This window comes from Danio aesculapii, chromosome 4, assembly GCF_903798145.1.
Source record: "Danio aesculapii chromosome 4, fDanAes4.1, whole genome shotgun sequence".
NCBI lineage: Eukaryota > Metazoa > Chordata > Actinopteri > Cypriniformes > Danionidae > Danio > Danio aesculapii.
In genome coordinates, this window is record NC_079438.1 from 54574562 (window position 1) to 54597929 (window position 23368).

Below are 23368 nucleotides of genomic sequence, written 5' to 3' on the forward strand. Positions count from 1 at the left end.
ACTGCAGATGCTGCGATGTGACTATAGCAAATCATCACATTGAGATATCCATGCTAAAACGATATATTGTGCTGCCCTCGTTCTTTGTGTGTGCGTTATATGATCACTTTTACAGGTCTGAGGTCAGCTCTGGATAGACGGCGGACTGTATGACCTGCGGCTCCTGTCTCAGATGCAGATACAAACCCACATCTGCAGACCTGTTTGGAAACTGTCTGTCTTTGCTTTAACTGATCAGGATCTTTATACCTTTGTTGACGCCATTTGTGGCCCTCTGTCAGAGTATAATTGCTGTGTGTTTGTTATTGTAAGGCAGCGAGATCGGCCAGCCAACTCTATGTGAGTGTCACAGAACGGCAAACTGTCTTCAGTAAACTCTCTTAATCTTATTGAATCTCCGGCAAACAAACAAATAGACTATGAATGTAACATAAAAGAATTCCCAAAAGCTGATGATTACAGACTTGACATCAAATATTGATAAATGAAGTGTAAAACATGAATATTGTACTGTAAAGCGTGTGACTTTCTCACCATGATGTTCTTCACTCCAGATTGTCATTTAGCCTGTGTGTAATTAATGCGCCTCCCAGCAATAAACATACATTTAATTTATTTGACGAGCTTTTATATTGGGGATGCAGAATATTTTCATTGCTCACAGATTTAATTGACGGAGACACAAATAATAATTTTACCAACAGAAATATGAACTCGTTTCCCTTCATAAATGCCTTATAAAGATGACTGGCTGCTTTTTTAAATCTTGTGAACTCTGCAAGAGGCAGATTTGATCAGTCTTTCTCCAATAGTATCTGGATGCAGACCTAGATTTTTAAGCTGAAACTGCATGTATCAGACACAATGCACCCAGTTGAGCTAGTGACGTCACTGTGATGGGTGGGGTTAGGTGTGCTCATTAAAGCGCAGTTTCCATCCGCTCCACTAGGCGGCATCAGCGAGCTGCTCTTTTAGCCTGAACACCTTTGACAACAGCGACACAGATCAACACAGGTACACCGTTTTACTGGCGTCAAGTTGAGCGCCAGCAGATGACAGCTCAGTGCCAGACTCATAATGTCAGTCAACAGCGAAGAAAAGCCACTCAAAGTGCAGAAATGGAGAGTAACGCGACTCACCTGTAAGTGACTTTGTTTCGTTGGTTTAGTTTGTAGTGATGTTCTTGTAGTGTTTGTGTTCAGTCATTGCTCTCTCTCTCTCTCTCTCCTCTGCAGCAGTGAAGATACACACGTGTGTCTGTTGTGTTTCTGCTGCAGATCTTTGACCAGCGCTCAACAGCTGATGCTCCTCCACACACTCCTCCACATCCAGGCAGATTCACAGCTCCAGTAAAGGTATTTAGGAGCTCATATTTCCAGTAGAGAGTCCAGAAAGTGTGTTTGTTGTGCTGCTGGTCTGTCGCGTGTGTGTTGGGGGAGGGACTTTCTGTGGAAAGCATTTGATTGGCCAGATTTGGTGTCGAGTCCTCAATACAGTATGAGGAGAGTTTAGAGGTAAATGATGATATTTTACAGTGTTTAATTGTGTTTAGTAACATTTAAAGCCCCACAAGCAGCTGTAAGATCATTTGAAACATGTTCATGTGTTTGATTGAAGATTAAGCAGGTTTTACACATTTTGAATAATGAAATATAATAATATATTAGCAGATGATGCAGTTTAAATGTATTTTGAATTATTTAAATTTTATATTAATTATTTGTGTTTATTTATTTATTTTTTTCAAAATGTGTAAATGTGGTCATCCTTACATTGGAGAAAGAAGTGTTGGTGTGTGTGTGCTGATGGTGTAGTGGTCAGAGCACACAGCATGAGATGTGAAGTTCTCGCAGCATACCTGGGTTCAAATCCAAGCCCTGTTACTGCTCTTTACTGCTGATGCAATTACAAAATACAAAAGTGTTTTTCCTCATTTGTGCTCCCGCACTGATTACTTTCCTTTCAGTAGTTCCTTTGGTGTGATCCATACTGCGAAGTGGGTTTCAGAGCCAAACCTCTACCTTGTCCTCATTGAATGTGTGTTCAGCCACAGTGTGGGATTCAAACCTCCACTCATCTGTATGGCAGTCAAACACTCATACACTGAACCACAGGGCTTGACTTCTGGCAGTAGTTGTTTGTGAGCCAAATTACAAAGAAACTAATCTCAAATCACGGTTACAGTTAAGAAATAGATAAAGCCCCATTCAAACATCTGCTTCACAATCCAGATACAGTGGCTCAGGTCATAAAGTGTTGAGCTTTAATCAAGGAGACCCGGGTTCGAACCTTGCTATGGCTAATGTCCAGCTTGAGTTCATTATATTCACCATCAGTGTCCTGCCCTGATGATGGAAGCTGATGGTGAATATAATGAGCTCAAGTTGGATGATGGACGCTGATGTGAAACTCATGATGAATCAGTTAATAAACACAAGTTCTCTGAGGAGAGACTCATAAAGTCAAAGGTTCAAATCTGACTTGTATCTTGTTCTAGCAGGATTCGATCCTTCACGCTTCTGTACGAAAGTTGGAAGCTCATCCTCTGAACCACAGAGCTTGACATTTGGCATCAGTTGTTTTGTGAGCCAAATTACGAAGAAACAAATGTCAAACCTTGGTCATAACGACATTAGTGATAAAACCCCATTCAGATATCTCCTCTAACATCTAGACTCGGTGGCTCAGGTCATAAAGTGTTGAGCTTTAATCAAGGAGACCCGGGTTCAAACCTCCCCATGGCTAATGTCCATCTTGAGCTCATTATGTTCACCAAGAGCTCCTGATGATGGACGCTGATGTGAAACTCATGATGGGTGAGTCAATAAACACAAGTTCTCTGAGGAAGAGACTCCTAAAGACAAGGGTTCAGATCTGACTTGTATCTTGTTTTATTGAAACAGCTCACACACAGGTCTGCAGTCAAACACCAGTACCAGCAGGTGTTCAGTCAGGAGATCTGTGGCTCTGTGGTAAGAGCGCTGCCCCACGGCTTCAGGGGTTGCTGGTTCAATGCCAGCCAGAACTCTGCGATATGAGTGAATGGTGAGTGAGTGTGAGGCGCGCCTGAAGAAGGGGGGATACCAGTTCGGTCTCCCCCTGGAGCTTCCGGAGCCGTGTCCAGCAGGGGTTATACTTTACAGCCTGACAAAAAATTTAAAATGAACTGTATAAAAATTCTGGACCTTCGTCCCTTCCCCACCCGTTTCGGTTACCATCATTTGCTTTCTAGAGGAGTGACCCTCCACAAAGAAAATGATGGTAACCGACATGTGGAAGAGCCAATCACTCACACATGATCTACATCACCTGTGCAGCAGCAGATGATCATCATCAGTACAGTCAGTGTCTGTCCACACGTCTCTGCTTCTGTTCAACAGGCTTACAGTCCACAACACTTCACTGATCCTGTAGAGTCGACACACATTATTACACACACTGCATATCTGATCTTACAATAGACAAATATTACACATGTATGAAGTATTGCGCCCTCCTGTGGAGATATTTCTGAATTACACATTCAAATCTAATGAATTAAAAATATTCGCCCTTGTGTGGTGATTTTTATGGAAGCAAAAAAAAAAAACATTAATTGGAAAAAAAATAATAATAAGTAAAAAAAAAAAAGGAAAAAATAAATTTAAGTCAGAATTGAGAGTTTTAAAGGAGTTTCCTGTTATGGCGATTGGCCATAAATGAAGTGTTAAAGACTCTTTCTTTAGGTTCTCTGCTTGTGATGTGGTATGGATTCGCAGCCCAGTTTACCAATAAAGGCCAGGAATACACAGTATTTGGTTGACATATTTACTGAACTGAATTATAAACTAATACAACCCTTTTAGATTTAGCCCTTTATAATGTCTATGTACGATATGTCTGCAGCTCACAAAAGCAGCACACGAGTGCACTCTTGCAATATGAAACAAATAACAGCTGCGACGAAATGTAACTCATATAATTGTTACACATATAATAGATAAATAATATAGAAATCCTAATTTTAGACTTTTGGAGGAATCACACAACCTATAGCTAGTTTCAGGCGCTCTGTTTATTGCTTTATGATTGCCATTTAGACCAAATGGTAATAAAGAACAAATCCATATGAATAAATAGACAGCCTAGTTCAACTATATATTTCATTTTTGAAAGCGTGATAAACAATAAAAAGTCAGATAAAGGCTTTATGTTGTGATTATGAGCTAATGTGCATGTGTCTTTAAAACTCCATTTATGGCCAGTCGGCATAACAGGAAACTCGTTTCTAACTTGGAATTCTGACATAATAACTCACAAATCCTATAACATATCTGTGTATCCTTCAGAAATCCCACAACAGCTCGACAGTGCAGAAAAGCGACACCAAATGCAGAAATGGAGAGTAACGCGACTCACCTGTAAGTGACTTTGTTTCGTTGGTTTAGTTTGTAGTGATGTTGTTGGAGTGTTTGTGTTCAGTCATTGCTCTCTCTCTCTCTCTCTCCTCTGCAGCAGTAAAGATACACACGTTTGTCTGTTGTGTTTCTGCTGCAGATCTTTGACCAGAGCTCAACAGCTGACGCTCCTCCACACACTCCTCCACATCCAGGCAGATTCACAGCTCCAGTAAAGGTATTTATGAGCTCATATTTCCAGTAGAGAGTCCAGAAAGTGTGTTTGTTGTGCTGCTGGTCTGTCGCGTGTTTGTTGGGGGAGGGACTTTCTGTAGAAAGCATTTGATTGGCCAGATTTGGTGTCGAGTCCTCAATACAGTATGAGGAGAGTTTAGAGGTAAATGATGATATTTTCCAGTGTTTAATTGTGTTTAGTAACATTTAAAGCCCCACAAGCAGCTGTAAGATCATTTGAAACATGTTCATGTGCTTGATTGAAGAATAAGCAGGTTTTACACATTTTGAACAGTGAAATATAATAATATATTAGCAGATGATGCAGTTTACATTTATTTAAAATAATTTACATTTGATATGAATTATTTGTGTTTATTTAATTATTTTTTTTCAAAATGTGTAGAATGTGGTCATCCTCCCATTGGAGAAAGAAAGGTGTGTTTATGTGTCTGGTGATGGTGTAGTGGTCAGAGCACACATCATGACATCTGAAGCTGTCACAGCATACCTGGGTTCAAATCCAAGCGCTGCTGCTGCTTTTTACTGAGGTAGTCAGGAAAAAACCAAAGTATTTTATGTTTGTGGTCCTGTCCTAATTGCCTTTCCGTTTGCACTTGCATTGGTGTGTGCGACACATCGATGAAGATTTCGTACCCAGGCCTCTGCTGTAACCATCTCCCTAGCAAACATGTGTTCAGCCACTCACCCATCATGACTTTCAGTCTGTCAGCTGCTGTTTGGGCCACACTGTTTGATTGAATCCCAGCAACCAAAGGTAAAGTAAGCAGCAGTGGGACTCAAACCCATGTCTACTGTATGGCAGTCAAAGGCTCATCCACTGAACCACAGGGCTTGGCTTTTGGTAGTAGTTGTTTTGTGAGCCAAATTACAAAGAAACACATGTCACACCTTGGTCGTGCTGAAAATAGTGATAAAGCCCAATTCAGACACTCTCTGCACCGTGTAGACTCGATGGCTCAGGTCATAAAGTATTGATCTTTAATCAAGGAGACCCGGGTTCAAACCTCACTATGGCTAATGTCCATCTTGAGCTCATTATACTCACCATGAGCTCCTGATGATGGACGCTGATGTGAAACCAATGATGAATGAGTGAATAAACACAAGTTCTCTGAGGAAGAGACTCATAAAGACAAGAGTTCAGATCTGACTTGTATCTTGTTCTAGCAGAAGTGGGATTCGATCCTTCACACTTCTAAATGGCAGTCGAAAGCTCATCCACTGAGCCACATGTTTTGAGATTTGGCAACAGGCTTTTTGTGAACCACATTACAAAGAAATATGTGTCAAACCTTGGTCATAATGAGACTAGTGATAAAGCCCCATTCAGATATCTCCTCCAACATCTAGACTCGGTGGCTCAGGTCATAAAGTGTTAAGCTTTAATCAAGGAGACCCGGGTTCAAACCTCACCATGGCTAATGTCCATCTTGAGCTCATTATATTCACCAAGAGCTCCTGATGATGGACGCTGATGTGAAACTCATGATGGGTGAGTCAATAAACACAAGCTCACTGAGGAAGAGACTCATAAAGACAAGGGTTCAGATCTGACTTGTATCTTGTTTTATTGAAACAGCTCACACACAGGTCTGCAGTCAAACACCAGTACCAGCAGGTGTTCAGTCAGGAGATCTGTGGCTCTGTGGTAAGAGCGCTGCCCCATGGCTTCAGGGGTTGCTGGTTCAATGCCAGCCAGAACTCTGCGATATGTGGGAATGGTGAATGAGTGTGAGGCGCGCCTGAAGAAGGGGGGATACCAGTACGGTCTCCCCCTGGAGCTTCCGGAGCCGTGTCCAGCAGGGGTTATACTTTACAGCCTGACAAAAAAAATAAAAATGAACTGTATAAAAATTCTGGACCTTCATCCCTTCCCCACCCGTTTCGGTTACCATCATTTGCTGTCTAGAGGAGTGACCCTCCACAAAGAAAATGATGGTAACCGACATGTGGAAAAGCCAAACACACACACACAATCACACATGATCTACATCACCTGTGCAGCAGCAGATGATCCTCATCAGTACAGTCAGTGTCTGTCAACACGTCTCTGCTTCTGTTCAACAGGTTTACAGTCCACAACACTTCACTGATCCTGTAGAGTCGACACAAATAAACACATTATTACACACACTGAATATCTGATCTAACAACAGACAAATAGACAAATATTACATGTGTATCAAATATTGCGCCCTCCTGTGGAGATTTCTCTGAACTACAATTTTGCAAATCTTGAATTTACTGAATTTGAATTTTTCGCCCTCTTGTGGTGATTTTGTGGACTGCGCTGCTGCTGTTCTAAAGTACTGAACGTTTCACCCTCCTGTGGAGACATTTCTGAATTACACCACTGCGAATTTGATGAATTTAAAATGTTCGCCCTCGTGTGGTGATTTTGGTGAATGACACCACTGCAAATCTAATTGAATGAATTTAAACACGTCGCCCTCCTGTGGAGATATTTCTTAATTACAGCTTTGCAGATCCGTTGATTTGAAGGATTGTGGTGATTTTCCTGAACTTCAGCACAGCAGATGTAAAGCACTGAGATTTCACCTTCCTGTGGCGCAGCTGTGGTTATGTTCATTTTTATCCACTGATGCTGACGACCACAAACATTTTAATGCGTAAAAGTAAGCAGAAAGTCTTGAAGTTTAAAACAAGTAATTATTAAATAAAGAAATATCATCAAACTCTAAATATTACACAGTTTTTATGGGGATCTTCAAATGACAGTGAGACAGTAAACTGAGGTCATCGTGAGCACAGTTCTGCTACATGTTGAAGCGAGTCGTTTTCTGTCTTCATCTGTTCCAGGAAAGATCCAAATCTGTTCTTGTTGACTTTATTATTATGATTATTTGAGTCAGTTTTTAATCTTTGACATGATTTTGATCAGTGAATGAAGTTAAACATGACCTAATTTAGTGATGTGTTCAGTTAAAGCGTCTGTCTCTGTCAAATCTCTGTTTTCAGGATCTACCAAGCCAGGTCAGAGGTCATGGAGAGCTCTTGAGTGGAACTGGATTCCTGCTGGATTGGAAACAACTGTTTCCTGAGTTATTTGTCATTTTATGTGTTGATTCTGTTTAAAGTCATTTCCTTTGTGTGCAGGACAGACTTTCTGTGTAGCAGCAGCTGCCAGTCTGGATGTAGACTACACCAGTATTAACCAGTTTCAGATAAGACGGCTGAGAGTACGAGAAACAGCCTTGAGGATGAAACAGGTCGTTCTCTGTAGAGCTGCTCGATATTGGAAATATGTCACATTGTGATATTTAGATTTCTGTGATTTATATTGTGATATGAGAACAATTTCACCAGATGACTTGAACGGCTCTATGTGTACAGAATTGATCATTTTAGATTGATTAGGATGATTCTGTAGAAGAGAGCATCTGAATAAATATAATAAACAATCTACAAGCTTAGATAAATGCAGTGAAGAGGAAGATAGAGATGAAATAAACAATGTTTTACTGTTTCCTGAAGAGTCTAACAGTACTCAGGTACAGCAACTGAATAATCAAATGTAAAATAACACTGCATAGTCAAGAGCAGTGTTTCCCAACCCTGTTCCTGGAGGCACACCAACAGTACATATTTTGGATGTCTCCCTTTTCTGACCCATTAACTTCAGGTGTTGGAGTCTCTTCTGATGTTCTGATAAGTTGATTCAGGTCTGTTTGATTAGGGAGAGGTTGAAAATGTGTACTGTTGGTGTGCCTTCAGGAACAGGGTTGGGAAACACTGGTCTAGATAACTGTTAAATGAACCGTTATTAAAGTTACGAATGGAAGAATTTCTTAGGCCTGAACTGAAAATCTTCACACAGCCACAGGCCTCAAAAACACATGCAACTGCTGAACTATAATCCAGACTCCACACTGCAGATGCTGCGATGTGACTATAGCAAATGATCACATTGAGATATCCATGCTAAAACGATATATTGTGCTGCCCTCGTTCTTTGTGTGTGCGTTATATGATCACTTTTACAGGTCTGAGGTCAGCTCTGTCTGACTGTCTGACCTGCGGCTCCTGTCTCAGATGCAGATACAAACCCACATCTGCAGACCTGTTTGGAAACTGTCTGTCTTTGCTTTAACTAATCAGGATCTTTATACCTTTGTTGACGCCATTTGTGGCCCTCTGTCAGAGTATAATTGCTGTGTGTTTGTTATTGTAAGGCAGCGAGATCGGCCAGCCAACTCTATGTGAGTGTCACAGAACGGCAAACTGTCTTCAGTAAACTCTCTTAATCTTATTGAATCTCCGGCAAACAAACAAATAGACTATGAATGTAACATAAAAGAATTCCCAAAAGCTGATGATTACAGACTTGACATCAAATATTGATAAATGAAGTGTAAAACATGAATATTGTACTGTAAAGCGTGTGACTTTCTCACCATGATGTTCTTCACTCCAGATTGTCAATTAGCCTGTGTGTAATTAATGCGCCTCTCATCAATAAACATACATTTAATTTATTAGACGAGCTTTTATATTGGGGATGCAGAATATATTCATTGCTCACAGATTTAATTGACGCAGACACAAATAATAATTTTACCAACAGAAATATGAACTCGTTTCCTTTCATAAATGTTTTATTAAGATTACTGGCTGCTTTTTTAAATCTTGTGAACTCTGCAAGAGGCAGATTGGATCAGTCTTTTTCCAATAGTATCTGGATGCAGACCTAGATTTTTAAGCTGAAACTGCATATATCAGACACAATGCATCCAGTTGAGCTAGTGACGTTACTGTGATGGGTGGGGTTAGGTGTGCTCATTAAAGCGCAGTTTCGATCCGCTCCACTAGGCGGCATCAGCGAGCTGCTCTTTTAGCCTGAACACCTTTGACAACAGCGACACAAATCAACACAGGTACACCGTTTTACTGGCGTCAAGTTGAGCTCCAGCAGATGACAGCTCAGTGCCAGACTCATAATGTCAGTCAACAGCACATATTACAGCCCGACAGTGAAGAAAAGCTACACAAAGTGCAGAAATGGAGAGTAACGCGACTCACCTGTAAGTGACTTTGTTTTGTTGGTTTAGTTTGTAGAGATGTTGTTGTAGTGTTTGTGTTCAGTCATTGCTCTCTCTCTCTCTCCTCTGCAGCAGTGAAGATACACACGTGTGTCTGTTGTGTTTCTGCTGCAGATCTTTGACCAGCGCTCAACAGCTGATGCTCCTCCACACACTCCTCCACATCCAGGCGGATTCACAGCTCCAGTAAAGGTATTTATGAGCTCATATTTCCAGTAGAGAGTCCAGAAAGTGTGTTTGTTGTGCTGCTGGTCTGTCGTGTGTGTGTTGGGGGAGGGACTTTCTGTAGAAAGCATTTGATTGGCCAGATTTGCTGTCGAGTCCTCAATACAGTATGAGGAGAGTTTAGAAGTAAATGATGATATTTTCCAGTGTTTAATTGTGTTTAGTAACATTTAAAGCCCCACAAGCAGCTGTAAGATCATTTAAAATATGCTTGATGTGTTTGATTGAAGAATAAGCAGGTTTTACACGTTTTGAACAATGAAATATAATAATATATTAGCAGATGATGTAGTTTAAATGTATTTTGAATAATTTACATTTTATATTAATTATTTGTGTTTATTTATTTATTTTTTTTAAATGTGTAAATGTGGTTATCCTTACATTGGAGAAAGAAGTGTTGTTGTTGTGTGTGTGTGTTGATGGTGTAGTGGTCAGAGCACACAGCATGAGATGTGAAGTTCTCACAGCATACCTGGGTTCAAATCCAAGCCCTGTTACTGCTCTTTACTGCTGATGCAATTACAAAATACAAAAGTGTTTTTCCTCATTTGTGCTCCCGCACTGATTACTTTCCTTTCAGTAGTTCCTTTGGTGTGATCCACACAGCGAAGTGGGTTTCAGAGCCAAACCTCTACCGTAACCTTGTCCTCATTGAATGTGTGTTCAGCCACAGTGTGTGATTTGATCCTTCACTCATCTGTACGGCAGTCAAAGGCTCATACACTGCACCACAGGGCTTGACTTTTGGCAGTAGTTGTTTGTGAGCCAAATTACAAAGAAATTCATCTCAAATCACGGTTGAAGTTAAGAAATAGATAAAGCTTCATTCAAACATCTGCTTCACAATCCAGAGACAGTGGCTCAGGTCATAAAGTGTTGAGCTTTAATCAAGGAGACCCGGGTTCGAACCTTGCTATGGCTAATGTCCAGCTTGAGTTCATTATATTCACCATCAGTGTCCTGCCCTGATGATGGAAGCTGATGGTGAATATAATGAGCTCAAGTTGGATGATGGACGCTGATGTGAAACTCATGATGAATCAGTCAATAAACACAAGTTCTCTGAGGAGAGACTCATAAAGTCAAAGATTCAAATCTGACTTGTATCTTGTTCTAGCAGGATTCGATCCTTCACGCTTCTGTACGAAAGTTGAAAGCTCATCCTCTGAACCACAGAGCTTAACATTTGGCATCAGTTGTTTTGTGAGCCAAATTACAAAGAAACAAATGTCAAACCTTGGTCATAACGACATTAGTGATAAAGCCCCATTCAGATATCTCCTCCAACATCTAGACTCGGTGGCTCAGGTCATAAAGTGTTGAGCTTTAATCAAGGAGACCCGGGTTCAAACCTCACCATGGCTAATGTCCATCTTGAGCTCATTATATTCACCAAGAGCTCCTGATGATGGACGCTGATGTGAAACTCATGATGGGTGAGTGAATAAACACAAGTTCTCTGAGGAAGAGACTCATAAAGATAAACGTTCAGATCTGACTTGTATCTTGTTTTATTGAAACAGCTCACACACAGATCTGAAGTCAAACACCAGTACCAGCAGGTGTTCAGTCAGGAGATCTGTGGCTCTGCGGTAAGAGCGCTGCCCCACGGCTTCAGGGGTTGCTGGTATGATCCCAGCCAGAACTCTGCGATATGTGTGAATGGTGAGTGAGTGTGAGGCGCGCCTGAAGAAGGGGGGATACCAGTTCGGTCTCCCCCTGGAGCTCCTGGAGCCGTGTCCAGCAGGGGTTATACTTTACAGCCTGGCAAAAAATTTAAAATGAACTGTATAAAAATTCTGGACCTTTGTCCCTTCCCCACCCATTTCGGTTACCATCATTTGCTTTCTAGAGGAGTGACCCTCCACAAAGAAAATGATGGTAACCGACATGTTGAAGAGCCAAACACACACACAATCACACATGATCTACATCACCTGTGCATCAGCAGATGATCCTCATCAGTACAGTCAGTGTCTGTCCACACGTCTCTGCTTCTGTTCAACAGGCTTACAGTCCACAACACTTCACTGATCCTGTAGAGTCGACACACATTATTACACACACTGCATATCTGATCTGACAATAGACAAATATTACACATGTATGAAGTATTGCGCCCTCCTGTGGAGATATTTCTGAATTACACATTCAAATCTAATGAATTAAAAATATTCGCCCTTGTGTGGTGATTTTTATGGAAGCAAAAAAAAAAATACATTAATTGGAAAAAAAATAATAAGTAAAAAAAAAAAAAAAAAGGAAAAAATCAATTTAAGTCAGAATTGCGAGTTATAAAGGAGTTTCCTGTTATGGCGATTGGCCATAAATGAAGTGTTAAAGACTCTTTCTTTAGGTTCTCTGCTTGTGATGTGGTATGGATTAGCAGCCCAGTTTACCAATAAAGGCCAGGAATACACAGTATTTGGTTGACATATTTACTGAACTGAAATATAAACTAATACAACCCTTTTAGATTTAGCCCTTTATAATGTCTATGTACGATATGTCTGCAGCTCCCAAAAACAGCACACGAGTGCACTCTTGCAATATGAAACAAATAACAGCTGCGACGAAATGTAACTCATATAATTGTTACACATATAATAGATAAATAATATAGAAATCCTAATTTTAGGCTTTTGGAGGAATCACACAACCTATAGCTAGTTTCAGGCGCTCTGTTTATTGCTTTATGATTGCCATTTAGACCAAATAGTAATAAAGAACAAATCCATACGAATAAATAGACAGCCTAGTTCAACTATATATTTCATTTTTGAAAGCGTGATAAACAATAAAAAGTCAGATAAAGGCTTTATGTTGTGATTATGAGCTAATGTGCATGTGTCTTTAAAACTCCATTTATGGCCAGTCGGCATAACAGGAAACTCGTTTCTAACTTGGAATTCTGACTTAATAACTCGCAAATCCTATAACATATCTGTGTATCCTTCAGAAATCCCACAACAGCTCGACAGTGAAGAAAAGCTACACCAAATGCAGAAATGGAGAGTAACGCGACTCACCTGTAAGTGACTTTGTTTTGTTGGTTTAGTTTGTAGTGATGTTGTTGTAGTGTTTGTGTTCAGTCATTGCTCTCTCTCTCTCTCTCTCTCTCCTCTGCAGCAGTGAAGATACACTCTTTTAGCCTGAACACCTTTGACAACAGTGACACCAGATCAACACAGGTACACAGTGTTACTGACGTCAAGTTGAGCTCCAGCAGATGACAGCTCAGTGATAGACTCATAATGTCAGTCAACAGCAGATATTACAGCCCGACAGTGAAGAAAAGCCACACCAAGTGCAGAAATGGAGAGTAACGCGACTCACCTGTAAGTGACTTTGTTTCGTTGGTTTAGTTTGTAGTGATGTTGTTGGAGTGTTTGTGTTCAGTCATTGCTCTCTCTCTCTCTCTCTCTCTCTCTCTCTCTCTCTCTCTCTCTCCTCTGCAGCAGTGAAGATACACACGTTTGTCTGTTGTGTTTCTGCTGCAGATATTTGACCAGCGCTCAACAGCTGATGCTCCTCCACACACTCCTCCACATCCAGGCAGATTCACAGCTCCAGTAAAGGTATTTATGAGCTCATATTTCCAGTAGAGAGTCCAGAAAGTGTGTTTGTTGTGCTGCTGGTCTGTCGCGTGTTTGTTGGGGGAGGGACTTTCTGTAGAAAGCATTTGATTGGCCAGATTTGGTGTCGAGTCCTCAATACAGTATGAGGAGAGTTTAGAAGTAAATGATGATATTTTACAGTGTTTAATTGTGTTTAGTAACATTTAAAGCCCCACAAGCAGCTGTAAGATCATTTAAAATATGTTTGATGTGTTTGATTGAAGAATAAGCAGGTTTTACACATTTTGAACAATGAAATATAATAATATATTAGCAGATGATGCAGTTTACATTTATTTAAAATAATTTACATTTGATATGAATTATTTGTGTTTATTTAATTATTTTTTTCAAAATGTGTCGAATGTGGTTATCCTTACACTGGAGAAAGAAAGGTGTGTTTATGTGTGTGGTGATGGTGTAGTGGTCAGAGCACACATCATGACAGCTGAAGCTCTCACAGCATACCTGGGTTCAAATCCACGCACTGCTGCTGCTTTTTACTGAGGTAGTCAGGAAAAAAACCAAAGTAATTTTGATGTTTATGGTCCTGTCCTAATTGCCTTTCCGTTTGCACTTGCATTGGTGTGCGCAACACATCGATGAAGGTTTCGTACCCAGGCCTCTGCTGTAACCATCTCCCTAGCAAACATGTGTTCAGCCACTCGCCCATCGTGACTTTCAGTCTGTCAGCTGCTGTTTGGGCCACACCGTTTGATTGAATCCCAGCAACCAAAGGTAAAGTAAGCAGCAGTGGGACTCAAACCCATGTCTTCTGTATGGCAGCCAAAGGCTCATCCACTGCACCACAGGGCTTGGCTTTTGGCAGTAGTTGTTTTGTGAGCCAAATTACAAAGAAACACATGTCACACCTTGGTCGTGCTGAAAATAGTGATAAAGCCCAATTCAGACACGTTCCACACCATGTAGACTCGATGGCTCAGGTCATAAATTATTGACCTTTAATCAAGGAGACCCGGGTTCAAACCTCACTATGGCTAATGTCCATCTTGAGCTCATTATACTCACCAAGAGCTCCTGATGATGGACGCCGATGTGAAACCAATGATGAATGAGTGAATAAACACAAGTTCTCTGAGGAAGAGACTCATAAAGACAAGAGTTCAGATCTGACTTGTATCTTGTTCTAGCAGAAGTGGGATTTGATCCTTCACACTTCTAAATGGCAGTCGAAAGCTCATCCACTGAGCCACATGTTTTGAGATTTGGCAATAGGCTTTTTGTGAACCAAATTACAAAGAAACAAATGTCAAACCTTGGTCATAATGAGATTAGTGATAAAACCCCATTCAGATATCTCCTCCAACATCTAGACTCAGTGGCTCAGGTCATAAAGTGTTGATCTTTAAGCAAGGAGACCCGGGTTCAAACCTCACCATGGTAAATGTCCATCTTGAGCTCATTATATTCACCAAGAGCTCCTGATGATGGACGCCGATGTGAAACCAATGATGAATGAGTGAATAAACACAAGTTCTCTGAGGAAGAGACTCATAAAGACAAGGGTTCAGATCTGACTTGTATCTTGTTTTATTAAAACAGCTCACACACAGGTCTGCAGTCAAACACCAGTACCAGCAGGTGTTCAGTCAGGAGATCTGTGGCTCTGTGGTAAGAGCGCTGCCCCACGGCTTCAGGGGTTGCTGGTTCAATGCCAGCCAGAACTCTGCGATATGAGTGAATGGTGAGTGAGTGTGAGGCGCGCCTGAAGAAGGGGGGATACCAGTTCGGTCTCCCCCTGGAGCTTCCAGAGCCGTGTCCAGCAGGGGTTATACTTTACAGCCTGACAAAAAATTTAAAATGAACTGTATAAAAATTCTGGACCTTCGTCCCTTCCCCACCCGTTTCGGTTACCATCATTTGCTTTCTAGAGGAGTGACCCTCCACAAAGCAAATGATGGTAACCGACATGTGGAAAAGCCAAACACACACACACACAATCACACATGATCTACATCACCTGTGCAGCAGCAGATGCTCATCATCAGTACAGTCAGTGTCTGTCCACACGTCTCTGCCTCTGTTCAACAGGTTTACAGTCCACAACACTTCACTGGTCCTGTAGAGTCGACACAAATAAACACATTATTACACACACTGAATATCTGATCTAACAACAGACAAATAGACAAATATTACATGTGTATCAAATATTGCACCCTCCTGTGGAGATTTCTCTGAACTACACTTTTACAAATCTTGAATTTACTGAATTTGAAATATTCGTCCTCTTGTGGTGATTTTGTGGACTGCGCTGCTGCTGTTCTAAAATACTGAACGTTTCACCCTCCTGTGGAGATATTTCTGAATTACACCACTGCAAATCTAATTGAATGAATTTAAACACGTCGCCCTCCTGTGGAGATATTTCTGAATTACAGCTTTGCAGATCCGTTGATTTGAAGGATTGTGGTGATTTTCCTGAACTTCAGCACAGCAGTCGTAAAGCACTGAGATTTCACCTTCCTGTGGCGCAGCTGTGGTTATGTTCATTTTTATCCACTGATGCTGACGACCACAAACATTTTAATGCGTAAAAGGAAGCAGAAAGTCTTGAAGTTTAAAACAAGTAATTATTAAATAAAGAAATATCATCAAACTCTAAATAATACAGTTGTTATGGGGATCTTCAAATGAGAGTGAGACAGTAAACTGAGGTCATCGTGAGCACAGTTCTGCTACATGTTGAAGCGAGTCGTTTTCTGTCTTCATCTGTTCCAGGAAAGATCCAAATCTGTTCTTGTTGACTTTATTATTATGATTATTTGAGTCAGTTTTTAATCTTTGACATGATTTTGATCAGTGAATGAAGTTAAACATGACCTAATTTAGTGATGTGTTCAGTTAAAGCGTCTGTCTGTGTCAAATCTCTGTTTTCAGGATTTACCAAGCCAGGTCAGAGGTGTGTAGCAGCAGCTGCCAGTCTGGATGTAGACTACACCAGTCTTAACCAGTTTCAGATAAGACGGCTGAGAGTACGAGAAACAGCCTTGAGGATGAAACAGGTCGTTCTCTGTAGAGCTGCTCGATATTGGAAATATGTCACATTGTGATATTTAGATTTCTGTGATTTATATTGTGATATGAGAACAATTTCACCAGATGACTTGAACGGCTCTATGTGTACAGAATTGATCATTTTAGATTGATTAGGATGATTCTGTAAAGGAGAGCATCTGAATAAATATAATAAACAATCTACAAGTTTAGATAAATGCAGTGAAGAGGAAGATAGAGATGAAATAAACAATGTTTTACTGTTTCCTGAAGAGTCTAACAGTACTCAGGTACAGCAACTGAATAATCAAATGTAAAATAACACTGCATAGTCTAGATCAGTGTTTCCCAACCCTGTTCCTGGAGGCACACCAACAGTACATATTTTGGATGTCTCGCTTTTCTGACCCATTAACTTCAGGTGTTGGAGTCTCTTCTGATGTTATGATCAGTTGATTCAGGTCTGTTTGATTAGGGAGAGGTTGAAAATGTGTACTGTTGGTGTGCCTTCAGGAACAGGGTTGGGAAACACTGGTCTAGATAACTGTTAAATGAACCGTTATTAAAGTTACGAATGGAAGAATTTCTTAGGCCTGAACTGAAAATCTTCACACAGCCACAGGCCTCAAAAACACATGCAACTGCTGAACTATAATCCAGACTCCACACTGCAGATGCTGCGATGTGACTATAGCAAATGATCACATTGAGATATCCATGCTAAAACGACATATTGTGCAGCCCTCGTTCTTTGTGTGTGCGTTATATAGATCGCTTTTACAGGTCTGAGGTCAGCGGGCTGTCTGACCTGCGGCTCCTGTCTCAGATGCAGATACAAACCCACTTCTGAAGACCTGTTTGGAAACTGTCTGTCTTTGCTTTAACCGATCAGGATCTTTATACCTTTGTTGATGCCATTTGTGGCCCTCTGTCAGAGTATAATTGCTGTGTGTTTGGTTATTGTAAGGCAGCGAGATCGGCCAGCCAACTCTATGTGAGTGTCACAGAACGGCAAACTGTCTTCAGTAAACTCTCTTAATCTTAATAAATCTCCGGCAAACAAACAAATAGACTATGAATGTAACATAAAAGAATTCCCAAAAGCTGATGATTACAGACTTGACATCAAATATTGATAAATGAAGTGTAAAACATGAATATTGTACTGTAAAGCGTGTGACTTTCTCACCATGATGTTCTTCACTCCAGATTGTCATTTAGCCTGTGTGTAATTAATGCGCCTCCCAGCAATAAACATACATTTAATTTATTTGACGAGCTTTTATATTGGGGATGCAGAATGTTTTCATTGCTCACAGATTTAATTGACGCAGACACAAATAATAATTTTACCAACAGAAATATGAACTCGTTTCCTTCCATAAATGCCCTATAAAGATGACTGGCTGCTTTTTTAAATCTTGTGAACTCTGCAAGAGGCAGATTTGATCAGTCTTTTTCCAATAGTATCTGGATGCAGACCTAGATTTTTAAGCTGAAACTGCATATATCAGACACAATGCACCCAGTTGAGCTAGTGACGTCACTGTGATGGGTGGGGTTAGGTGTGCTCATTAAAGCGCAGTTTCGATCCGCTCCACTAGGCGGCATCAGCGAGCTGCTCTTTTAGCCTGAACACCTTTGACAACAGCGGCACAGATCAACACAGGTACACCGTTTTACTGGCGTCAAGTTGAGCTCCAGCAGATGACAGCTCAGTGCCAGACTCATAATGTAAGTCAACAGCGAAGAAAAGCCACTCACAGTGCAGAAATGGAGAGTAACGCGACTCACCTGTAAGTGACTTTGTTTCGTTGGTTTAGTTTGTAGTGATGTTGTTGTAGTGTTTGTGTTCAGTCATTGCTCTCTCTCTCTCTCTCTCTCTCTCTCTCTCTCCTCTGCAGCAGTGAAGATACACACGTGTGTCTGTTGTGTTTCTGCTGCAGATCTTTAACCAGCGCTCAACAGCTGATGCTCCTCCACACACTCCTCCACATCCAGGCGGATTCACAGCTCCAGTAAAGGTATTTATGAGCTCATATTTCCAGTAGAGAGTCCAGAAAGTGTGTTTGTTATGCTGCTGGTCTGTCGCGTGTTTGTTGGGGGAGGGACTTTCTGTAGAAAGCATTTGATTGGCCAGATTTGCTGTAGAGTCCTCAATACGGTATGAGGAGAGTTTAGAAGTAAATGATGATATTTTCCAGTGTTTAATTGTGTTTAGTAACATTTAAAGCCCCACAAGCAGCTGTAAGATCATTTAAAATATGCTTGATGTGTTTGATTGAAGATTAAGCAGGTTTTACACATTTTGAACAATGAAATATAATAATATATTAGCAGATGATGTAGTTTAAATGTGTTTTGAATAATTTACATTTTATATTAATTATTTGTGTTTATTAAGTTTTTTTTTTTAAAAATGTGTAAATGTGGTTATCCTTACATTGGAGAAAGAAGTGTTGTTGTGTGTGTGTGCGCGCTGATGGTGTAGTGGTCAGAGCACACAGCCTGAGATGTGAAGTTCCCTCAGCATACCTGGGTTCAAATCCAAGCCCTGTTACTGCTCTTTACTGCTGATGCAATTACAAAATACAAAAGTGTTTTTCCTCATATGTGCTCCCGCACTGATTACTTTCCTTTCAGTAGTTCCTTTGGTGTGATCCACACAGCGAAGTGGGTTTCAGAGCCAAACCTCTACCTTGTCCTCATCGAAGGTGTGTTCAGCCACAGTGTGGGATTCAAACCTCCACTCATCTGTATGGCAGTCAAACACTCATACACTGCACCACAGGGCTTGACTTCTGGCAGTAGTTGTTTGTGAGCCAAATTACAAAGAAATTCATCTCAAATCACGGTTGAAGTTAAGAAATAGATAAAGCTTCATTCAAACATCTGCTTCACAATCCAGACACAGTAGCTCAGGTCATAAAGTGTTGAGCTTTAATCAAGGAGACCCGGGTTCGAACCTTGCTATGGCTAATGTCCAGCTTGAGTTCATTATGTTCACCATCAGCGTCCTGCCCTGATGATGGAAGCTGATGGTGAATATAATGAGCTCAAGTTAGATGATGAACACCGATGTGAAACTCATGATGGGCGAGTCAATAAACACAAGTTCTCTGAGGAGAGACTCATAAAGTCAAAGATTCAAATCTGACTTGTATCTTGTTCTAGCAGGATTCGATCCTTCACGCTTCTGTACGAAAGTTGAAAGCTCATCCTCTGAACCACAGAGCTTGACATTTGGCATCAGTTGTTTTGTGAGCCAAATTACAAAGAAACAAATGTCAAACCTTGGTCATAACGACATTAGTGATAAAGCCCCATTCAGATATCTCCTCCAACATCTAGACTCGGTGGCTCAGGTCATAAAGTGTTGAGCTTTAATCAAGGAGACCCGGGTTCAAACCTCACCATGGCTAATGTCCATCTTGAGCTCATTATATTCACCAAGAGCTCCTGATGATGGACGCTGATGTGAAACTCATGATGGGTGAGTCAATAAACACAAGCTCACTGAGGAAGAGACTCATAAAGACAAGGGTTCAGATCTGACTTGTTTCTTGTTTTATTGAAACAGCTCACACACAGGTCTGCAGTCAAACACCAGTACCAGCAGGTGTTCAGTCAGGAGATCTGTGGCTCTGTGGTAAGAGCGCTGCCCCATGGCTTCAGGGGTTGCTGGTTCAATGCCAGCCAGAACTCTGCGATATGTGTGAATGGTGAGTGAGTGTGAGGCGTGCCTGAAGAAGGGGGGATACCAATACGGTCTCCCCCTGGAGCTTCCGGAGCCGTGTCCAGCAGGGGTTATACTTTACAGCCTGACAAAAAATTTAAAATGAACTGTATAAAAATTCTGGACCTTCGTCCCTTCCCCACCCGTTTCGGTTACCATCATTTACTTTCTAGAGGAGTGACCCTCCACAAAGCAAATGATGGTAACCGACATGTGGAAAAGCCAAACACACACACACACACACACACACACACACACACACACACACACACACACACACACACACACACACACACACACACACACACACACACACACACACACACGATCTACATCACCTGTGCAGCAGCAGATGATCATCATCAGTACAGTCAGTGTCTGTCCACACGTCTCTGCTTCTGTTCAACAGGCTTACAGTCCACAACACGTCACTGATCCTGTAGAGTCGACACACAAATACACACATTATTACACACACTGCATATCTGATCTGACAATAGACAAATACACAAATATTACACATGTGTAAAATATTGCGCCCTCCTGTGGAGATATTTCTGAATTACACATTCAAATCTACTGAATTTAAAATATTCGCCCTCGTGTGGTGATTTTGGTGAATTACACCACTGCAAATCAAACTGAATCAATTTCAGCTTTTCTATGGAATAAAATCACTGTCATAAATATTTCGTGCGTAAATAAAGTTCACGCATCTGTAATTATAAAATCGTAAAGGAAAACGGAACGTACTCGTAATTTTACAAGGGTACAATTCCAAAATCTGCGATGAGAACAGACACAGATACGACACTTTCTTTGTCTGTTTGTGTATGACTGATAAATTCACGATGGGTGTACTTTACAAACACGAGATACAGCTTCAACACGGACATGAAGTCCTGATTACGAGTACGAATCAAACAGCGACCCTTCACTGTCAAAATAACGTCACCGCTGTCACAGGCATTAATAAACAAGTGACCTAGTCTGTCTTATATTGTCCTTGCCGACAATCACACATTGTTTGAGGGGTGGTGGTGCAAGATCAATAAATATTTTAGACATTAAACACACATCAGCATAAAATAAGAAGCTGTCGAATGTTAGTAATTTTTGTTGTGCAATACAGTTACAATGATGATAGCTCCTCGGCTTTTTAGCTAAAATTTTAACAGTTTGTTTATATATAACATACAATGGTTTTAATGTTGTAATGTTCGTGTGGGACCAGCTTGTAGCACAATAAGATAAGTGAGGGAAAATCCTTGTATTCATAACAAGTTTAGCAGCAGCCATAGGTAACTGATGCCTAATGTTTCTATAAATCATCAGACTCACTCTAGCTCTTTTGGAAACCTTCTTAATGTGTTTTTAATTTTTTTTTTAATTAAGAACGGGCCGAGGATAGAGAGCTAACATAATGTAAGTTAATGTTACAGGCAGCGAGCACAGAGTCTCTCAGTGAATCACATAATGGTGTTCAACTATAACAGGACATCTGTTGATTAAGTAACCTAATTAGCTTTATAGCTAACTCTGGCACAACATGTCATGTTGTACATTGTCCCTGTATAAATAAATAAATAAATAAATAAAAAATTTGATTCTGTAAGATGTCCAAGAAACACAGCGAAAATGGACCTTATTAAGTCTCAACCTTTTATTACAGCTCATGACGGACATTTCTCAAAGAGGGAATAACAAAAATCTTACCTGAGACAGTGTGTGGGGAGCTTGAGTGCCCAGCAGGTACGCCCTTGTAAGTTTCGCTGTTTGATTCGTACTCGTAATCAAGACTTTGTGTCTGTGGTGAAACTGTATCTCGTGTTTGTAAAGTACACCCATCGTGAATTTATCAGTCATACACAAACAGACAAAGAAAGTGTCGTATCTGTGTCTGTTCTCATCGCAGATTTTGGAATTGTACCCTTGTAAAATTACGAGTACGTTCCGTTTTCCTTTACGATTTTATAATTACGGATGTGTGAGTTTTATTTACGCACAAAATATTTATGACAGCGCACACAGCTCTGCTTTACAATCCACAACACATCAGTTATTCTGTAGAGCAAAGACATTCAGTCATTACATGTCTTAAAGTCACTGATAATTCAGTAAATACCTCTGTTAATATCTCATATAAAACATGCAACATCAGACAGAGAGATGATCTATTCCAGTGATGCTCCATCAGTCACTATTATTCATCTTCTGTTGTTCTCTGTTCACTTCTGATGATGCTTTAATTAAATGACTGTCTTACAGGCCACAGAACTAACATATAAACACTGAACAGAAACAAAAACACTGTTTCCTTCCTGCAGTGTGTGTATTTGATGCTTGTCTGCTGTGTGTGTGTTAATAAGTGTGATCAACATGTGTAGATTTCCATCATTAAAGTCCATTTCTGTCCACTAAACCCAGATTGAGGACTCTTATTCTGTCAGACCTACAAAACATCACAACAAGAGATTACAGAAACAACAAACTCCAGCAAACATGAGTCTACTGAGCTCCTACAGCACTGAATATCAACACAGACTAATATTGATGATCTAATATCAGCCTGTGACTCATTCTGATGTAAATAACAGAGTAAAAGTGGCAGGTAATATCTCCAGATCATTGTTGACAGGATAAATTCACTTACTTAGAGGTGAATCTCGTTGACATGCTGGATTCCTTCATTTTAACGGTCTGCCTGTCAGATTTATGTGCAGATGAGAAGGAAAATGAGCTGTTTAAGTGTCATTATTGTATTTATTCTGCAGGACCTGCATGTGTTGTTGTTTTCATCAAGCGTCATGTCGTCCATCATTGAAAGGTGTCAGACTGAAGGTGAAACGCGCTCTCGCCGCCTTGTGGAGCGGAGGAAAAACTGCACTATTGATTTGATCTACTAATCCTTACAGTGCCGTGATCACATTTGACTGTTTGAGTCATAAACTGCGTGTTATAAACGTTACTTCATATCATGTTTTTCATATTATAACCGACACAGCTGAAGCCTTATTTAATAATACTTATTTAACTGTGTCATTCACAACTGTGACCACAGGAGGGCGCGCAGCA

General features: G+C 40.6%; 3 long non-coding RNA genes across 7 annotated transcripts; 1 reads left to right on the plus strand and 2 right to left on the minus strand.

Moving 5' to 3' along the window:
- Positions 1 to 1768: 1768 nt before the first annotated feature.
- Positions 1769 to 17827, plus strand: LOC130223344 (uncharacterized). 4 transcript variants are annotated; one of them, XR_008836668.1, is made up of 6 exons: positions 1769 to 3045; positions 7614 to 9886; positions 12882 to 12953; positions 13052 to 13260; positions 13381 to 13500; positions 16441 to 17827. It is a non-coding gene; the product is annotated as an uncharacterized LOC130223344 (long non-coding RNA). The 4 variants fall into 4 exon arrangements; XR_008836667.1 differs by lacking the exon at positions 1769 to 3045 and adding an exon at positions 4470 to 4614; XR_008836666.1 differs by lacking the exon at positions 1769 to 3045 and having other exon boundaries at positions 9806 to 9886; positions 13384 to 13500.
- On the minus strand, positions 6186 to 9788 carry LOC130223348 (uncharacterized). Its single transcript, XR_008836675.1, has 3 exons — positions 9675 to 9788; positions 6631 to 6729; positions 6186 to 6454 (listed from the first exon to the last, which is right to left on the minus strand). It is a non-coding gene; the product is annotated as an uncharacterized LOC130223348 (long non-coding RNA).
- On the minus strand, positions 15538 to 23202 carry LOC130223347 (uncharacterized). 2 transcript variants are annotated; one of them, XR_008836673.1, is made up of 3 exons: positions 22947 to 23202; positions 20632 to 20730; positions 15538 to 15619 (listed from the first exon to the last, which is right to left on the minus strand). It is a non-coding gene; the product is annotated as an uncharacterized LOC130223347 (long non-coding RNA). The 2 variants fall into 2 exon arrangements; XR_008836674.1 differs by lacking the exon at positions 15538 to 15619 and adding an exon at positions 20116 to 20378.
- Positions 23203 to 23368: the final 166 nt, after the last annotated feature.